Source organism: Rhinopithecus bieti, unplaced genomic scaffold (genome assembly GCF_001698545.2).
Source record: "Rhinopithecus bieti isolate Rb0 unplaced genomic scaffold, ASM169854v2 scaffold_64799, whole genome shotgun sequence".
NCBI lineage: Eukaryota > Metazoa > Chordata > Mammalia > Primates > Cercopithecidae > Rhinopithecus > Rhinopithecus bieti.
Genome location: NW_016824661.1, coordinates 95,065 through 102,177, shown reverse-complemented (window position 1 = coordinate 102,177; position 7,113 = coordinate 95,065). Strand labels below are relative to the sequence as shown.

The window sequence follows — 7,113 nt, the reverse complement described above, 5'->3', positions numbered from 1 at the left end:
GCTTCTTTACGACGGAGCCCTCTCTCCCTCAGCTTCTTTACGACGGAGCCCGCTCTCCCTCAGCTTCTTTACGGCGGAGCCCGCTCTCCCTCAGCTTCTTTACGGCGGAGCCCTCGCTCCCTCAGTTTCTTTACGACCGAGCCCTCTCTTCCTTAGCTTCCCTTCCTTCCTGGAGAGCTTCTCCACCCTCTTCTTGGCTAGCGGCGAAAGTGAAAGATGACTAGCAAGACACAGCTGGGACCCTACAGCTTCATTCTGGGCTTTGGGGACTCTGTTCAAAATTTGCCAAATTCATGAGTTGTTTTAGATGAAAAATCAAGCAAACACTTTAAATTTAGAAATTTATCATCAGGTCTGTTCCATTTGCACATTAATTTTTAAAAAAAATCTCTTTAATTCCATTTTCACTTTAAAAAATTCAGAATTGCCTTCTCTGCTATATTGTTGCCTTTTGGTCTCCTCTCATTTCTCTGTTATGCAAGGACACTTAGGATTTGCAAACCCAAATCTACTGAACTTTGCCAAAGGATTGAAACACATTGTCCACGTGATATTCTTTTCAAAATGTTGCCGCATTTGAACCATCACCCTCCCCACCTGTGAATACACAGCAATACTCACATGTAGTTGTTTTGCTGATTGGAAGAAGTATTTGAGAGTAAATCATAGGTGTCATAATCTTTCACTCCTGAGAGCTTTAGCATGTATCTCACAAAAACGAGAGTATTCTCTGAAATTACCTAAGTGCCTTTATTAGTCTCAGAAATTTAAACATCAATACAAAGCTAATATCTAATATACAATCTATAATTGAGCTTTACCAATATGCCAATGGCATCTTTATGGTAATTTTTTCACACATTGACTTTCGTTGCCATGTTCTTTAGTCTCCTTTGTTCTCTAATGTTCTCTAGCCATTATTCATTTTTCACCATATTGGTGTTTGTGAAGAGTGCCAGCATTTGTAGACTCAAATTTGTTGCTCAATTTGAGTTTATCTGCATCATATAATTATTTTACAAGCCAATTCCTATTAAGTTTTTCATATAGAATTAAATTTATAGCATAGTATTTGCAGCTGGGATCTCTCGGTACCCAAAACTGCATGTATCAGTTAGTTCTCACACTGCTATAAAAAGCTGCATGAGACTGTGTAATTTATAAAGAAAAGAGGGTTAACTGACCCACGGTTCCGCATGGCTGGGGAGGCCTCAGGAAACTTACAACTGTGGCAGAAGGTGAAGGGGAAGCAAAGACCTTGTTCACCTGGCGGCAGGAAAGAAAGAGCGAGGAAGAGCATGGAAAACTGCCTTATAAAGCCATCACATCTCGTGAGAAGTCACTCACTATCACAAGAACAGCATGGGGGACATCACCCCCATGATTCAATCACCTCCCACCTGGTCCCGCCCTTGACAGGTAGGGGTTATGGAGATCACAATTCAGAATAAGATTTGGCTGGGGACACAGAGCCAAACCATATCAGTGCCTTTATGTTTAAATGTGGTCCTCTCCATGCAAGTCCTGTGCTTTGTTCAGCATCCTTTGGTCTCTGTTCTCTCCTGAGAGGGAGATGGGTGCTGCTATTGAAGGCCAAGACACCAGTGCTAACAATCTAGGTGGGGACAGGTCACAATGGGCTCCCTCCCTGACCGCACTGGAGTGAAGGAGAAGCTGTGGGCCAGACAGTGTCCACTGCAGGAAGATACAGCCTGGCCCACAGGGAACTTTGGCAGACAGTTCCTGGCATCCTGGCCTCCATGGTCCTGAGGGCTTTCGTGGAATAGCTGACTTTGCACATGAGTTGGTGGGTCCTCCACTGCTTCAATGTTCAGCTACTAAACGAAGCTTCAGATGGAGACCCCAAGGCGCAAAGGCATCCATCGCTTCTCTGTGCATGGTTCCCCCTTTGCCAGACGCTGTATTGTTCACGCTGGTGTGCCCGTTGGTTACCCTAGGTGGGTCGGAGAATTTTCCACATGAATTTGCTCCCAGGAAGAGTGGCACAAGGAATGCAAGCCTTAGTCCTAGTCCTGCCCAGCACACACCCATTTCTTGTCAAGGAGGCATAGCACTTCCCTGCATCTGTCCTGAAGCTCAGGAGAAGCCCCATCCTATGTGTCCAGACAGTCTGTCTAGTATTTAGCAGGACAGGGCTGGCACAAAACGCCCTGAGGCAGAATGGAGGGCCCTCTAAGCACCAGGGAGACCCAGGGCCATTGAGGATTTCAGAGCCCGAATGCAGCGTCAGAGACATTAAGTGCCCAGATTGCTGGGTTCTCATGCCTCATGTGAGTCAGAGGGCTCTGGAAGTCTAGACTAGTCCTGACAATAATGTTAGATAACTCAGCAGCAAATAACAAGGAGTTAAATTGCATAGTCTTAGCTGCCAGGGGAGAGGCAGTCAGTGAAGGCTGAGGATTTGGGGAAAGCAGCTTCTTCCCAGACCTGTGTCTGCTCCAGGGTGCTGACCCTGCAAGGCTGGATTCTCACCCACTCCTGCTGTGGCTCTCACCAGCCTCGCTCTTCCTGCTTTTCTCTTGTTCTGCCTTTCTGTGCTTTATCCCTTGGTCAGGGATTTGTGGAAACACCTTTCTAGAACCACAGAACAATGGTTCTTTGTTCTTTCTAGAAAAAAGGTTCTAGAAATGGTTCTGTGTTCTAGAACACAGAACTTTCTAGAACAATGGTGCTCTCAGGGCTGGAGTTCTGAGCCCTACACAGGGCCATTTGGCCCAGCACCTGTGAATTTGCACTGGGAAAACCAGCTACACATCTATGGATGCGACCCTGTACATTCCAGTCCAAAAAAGATGATAAAAGGGTTTTTTTCCCCCAATAAAATCTTATTAGGGAATCTAAATAAATCTAATTAGAGAATAAAAGAGAATAACATCTAATTAGGGGATAAAAGAGAATAACCCATTTGGAGATTTTTAAAAACTAGTGATGAAAGCTTCAGCCAAATTAAATTTAAAGGAGTTTACGTGAGTAACAAACAATTCATGAATCAGGCAGCCTTTTGAGCTAGGGTGGGCTCAGAGGCTCCAGTGCAGCTGCGTGATGGAAGAAGATTTATGGACGGAAAAAGGAAGCGAGGTATAGAAATGGCTGGGTTGGTTATGGCTTGGTGTTGGATTTATTAGAACATGGTTCAAAGAGTTGGCTACATTTGATTGGCAAAATTCAGTGATTGGCACAGGTATGGGCTGTAGTCTGTTTACACAGTTATAGTTTATGATGTACCAAAAATCCTTTAGGTGAAATTTGAAAATATGTAAGAAGGCAGCTTTAAGCTCAACTTGATTTGACAGTAGTGAGAAGAAAATTATCAGAAGTAAAAATTGCCAGCCTGGACAACAAGAATGAAACTCCATCTAAAAAAAACAAAATGGCCAATGATTTTTTTTAAGATGTTAAACTGGCTTGGATAAAACCCTTTTCAACACTGGCTGCTCGGCCCCGCCTCCCCCTGCCATCTGAATAAAGTCTTGAATAAATTCCCTGTCTGCTTTTCGCCTTAATTACGGAAGCTGGGAAGTGGCCTTTTCATTTGGTACGTTTTTTGGACCGCAAAGTCTTTCTCAGCTCATCAGTGCCCCCTGGTGGTACGCAGGACGAGGGGACATGAACGAGTTCCATTGTTCACCGGCTGGTGACTGAAGGACATTTTCTCAGAAGCCCTGCACCTCCTCGCCTGTGACTCAGGTACACCTTCAATATTTTCTTGATGACAATATTTACTGATAGATTGTACTAAGTTAACAGCGTCAAGCTCAAAAGAGGCACAGTTAAAAAGCAAAGCCATTTCCCCACCCTCCTAGGGTCCATTTCTTGAGACCCTAACATGTGTTAGAGAGTTTACTGGATTTACTTTTCTGATTTTTATTACATTGTATTTTCAATTGTGTGGAATGGACTACAAATTTCATTTGTGCGTATTCAAAGCACACTGTGAATAAAAGGAGCTCCCAGGAATCCCTGGCAGGAGAGGGAGCACAGAGTGGCAGAGCCAGGGCAAAGCAGGAGGAGGGAGCACAGAGTGGCAGAGCCAGGGCAAAGCAGGAGGAGGGCAGCCCTGGCAGGAACAGGTCAGCATGCAGTTTGGATCAATAGGGAAACAGCACATCCCTTCGTCTGCACAGGCTTCTAAACTTCATGTGATTGTTTTCAGCATCACATGAGATCCTGAGTAAAAGGCAGCTCTCACTGAGCCTGGGATATCGTGAATAGTGCACACATGGTTGTTATTATTCACTTGGCAATGCCCTGGTCTTCCTGTTCCCTAATACTTCCTCAGTGGCAAGGAAAGGAAAGCATAGGAAGCCTCTTTGCAACCAGCTGGAGGCTGCGCTGAGGCCTCCGCCATCCTAGGGCCAGGCTCCCAGTGTTCCAGCTTTTTGATGTCCTGGCTATTTCAATTATACCCCACTCATGCAGGGAGTCCCGTAAGTACCCAGGTACATTAATTTTCCCTCAAAGTGCATCTGCAATGCATGGTTGGCTGACATGCAGACAGCCCCATCGCCAGCCAGGAGCCGTGGCAGAAGCAGCCCCGGAGTCAGACCACTGAGGTTAGGCTGGGAGTTGCTTGGACGCTCACTACTGCTTCACCGTGAGGTTCTTCCCTGGACCAACTGGTGTGTGTCTTGCCTGAACTCGGGTCCATTAGACGTTGACTTCACATTGTCCTAAGAAGTTAAATGAAAAGGGTCTCTGGCTAACGGGGGCAGGAGGCAGGGTGTGGGAACCGGCCTTGCGGGAAAGGTGCAGTACGCACACACAATTGACTGAAGAGGACAGCTGAGATTTATACGGAGGATTGCACCTACGCCTCCAGCCAGCCTTACGGTTCTCCCACTGCTGCCAACACTAAGGGTCCTGGGAGAGCGGGCGCTGGCGGCCGAGCTCTGCCCATATCCACCCTCTCACGAAGCCGCGGAGAGGACTCGGCCTGGGAACCCTTGTAATTCAATTGCGGGAGGAGGTGCCGGGAGTGACCCCTCCACCGCGGGCTGTGGGCTTGATGTGAGGGTCGTTTCACCCCAGGACAAGGGTGAGCACTTAGGAGCTGGAATAGACACTTCGAAGCCCGAGATGGTCACTGTCTACGGCTGCCTCAGTCCCTTTCTCCCTGAACAACATTTAGCTGTTAAGCTAAATCATCCACTTGGCCCCTTAGAGCCTCGACCTCGTCACAATGAAGTAGATGAGGCCGCAGAAGCCTTTGTTACTTCCACAAGCCGCTGGAGCCTGGCTTTGGCTGAGCCCTGGCAATGCCTGCCACACCCCAGACCAAGGTGATAGGTGGATGGCTGCTGCGATCGGAATGTTTACACCCGCCTCGCCCACCCAAATTCATCTGTTGAAATCCTCACCCGCAAGGTGATGGGGCTATTAGGCAGAGCCTCTGGGAGGTGACAAGGTCATGAGGCCGGAACCCTGCTCGTGCACGGGAGGTCCTGACGCCGGAACCCTCCTCACGCACGGCAGGTCGTGAGACCGGAACCGTCCTCGCGCATGAGAGGTCCTGAAGCCGGAACCCTCCGCGCGCAGGGGAGGTCGTCAGGGCGGAACCCTCCTCGCGCATGGGAGGTCGTCAGGGCGGAACCCTCCTCGCGCATGGGAGGTCCTGAGGCCGGAACTCTCTTCGCGCACGGGAGGTCGTCAGGGCGGAACCCTCCTCCCGCCCGGGAGGTCGTCAGGGCGGAACCCTCCTCCCGCCCGGGAGGTCGTCAGGGCGGAACCCTCCTCCCGCCCGGGAGGTCGTCAGGGCGGAACCCTTGTACATGGAATTCATGCTCTTATTAAAGAGACCAAAGAACGCCCTTGCTCCTTCTACTACGTGAGGACACAGAGAGAAGACAGCCACCATGTATGAACCAGGAAGCCCCCACCAGGCACTGAATCTGCCCTGCCTTGATGTTAGACTTCCAGGCTCCAGAACTGTGAGCAATGAATTTTGTTGTTTATAAACCACTCAGTTTTTGGTATTTCGTTATGGCAACCCTAATGAACTAAGACAGTAATTTATTTCCCCAAACCTTTCCAGCTAACATGGGCACTCGAGCGGATTTTCAGAACATAGAACTTTCTGGTTTACTCCCTATTCCCCAGGTACCTACTGACAGCAGGCCCAGCATGGAAGCCAGTGCTACCGTTTAAGTACAAATAAGCTGACTTCAAGTTTACAGGCTGGGAGTAAAGTGAACCTTAATCAAGTAATCAGTCTAGCAGGGTTATAATTACAAGACACATATTCTCTTTTGTGTGTGTGTCGGATTTGAAATTTGGAGGGTGCTGAGGTGAGAGGGAACACGGCGCCTTTGAGGAACGTTCAGTGTGGACAAATGCGGGAAGTAGGGGACCCATAGGGTAGGTGATGGCGAGACAGCCAGAGGGAGCCCAAGAATAGGGTGTGTAGATGGTAAAGGGTCAGTGGTTATCCCGGGAGGAGTGGAAACAAATAACAAGCTCCCTCTGCACACACGTTCAAACCTTGGGAAGGCACAAGAAGGCCATGGAGTGGGTGCTGGGTTGTGTGGCACTGACCACTGCCCATGTAGACAAGGAGACTGCAGGCCAGCTACAACAAGCACCCGGCCCAGCACCCACCTTCAGCAGCCGCCCTCCCTTCTAAGTGCTTGTGTTCAGCCCTACGAGGAGGGGGAGTCTGGAAACGTAGGTACCGCTTGGTTTCATTGAGATGGACAAAACCACCCACACGAGTGCCTCTCAGCTCGCTTCCATACCCACCTCTTTGAACTTTACTTTTGGGACATATTTTTTTAAATTTTTATTTTAGTCCATGGATACATGTGCAGGTTTGTGGTATAGGTAAAGTCATGTCACAAGGGGTTTGTTGTAAAGATTATTTTGTCACTCAGGTATTAAGTACCAGTGGTTATTTTTTCTGATCCTCTGCCTTCTCCCATCCTCCACCCTCAAGGAAGCCCCAATTTCTGTTGTTCCCTTCTTTGTGTCCATGTGTTCTCATCGTTTAGCTCCCACTTATAAGTGAGAGCATGCAATATTTGGTTTCTGTTCCTGGGTTAGTTTGCTACGGATAGTGTCCTCCAGCTCCATCCATGTTCCTGCAAATGACATAATCTC

At 48.3% G+C, this 7,113-nt stretch overlaps 1 long non-coding RNA gene across 4 annotated transcripts in view; it reads right to left on the bottom strand.

Annotated features, from left to right (window-relative positions):
• The window catches only part of LOC108522366 (uncharacterized), a 30,902-nt gene extending 24,960 nt beyond the window's left edge, over nt 1-5,942 (bottom strand). For 3 of the 4 annotated variants that reach the window (XR_001883429.1, XR_001883433.1, XR_001883434.1), the window contains exon 1: nt 2,449-2,543. This is a non-coding gene — a long non-coding RNA (uncharacterized LOC108522366). Of the gene's footprint in view, nt 1-2,448; nt 2,544-5,378 lie in introns of those variants that run through there. The other variant, XR_001883431.1, reaches the window with a different exon arrangement.
• Between the last annotated feature and the right edge of the window lie 1,171 nt (nt 5,943-7,113).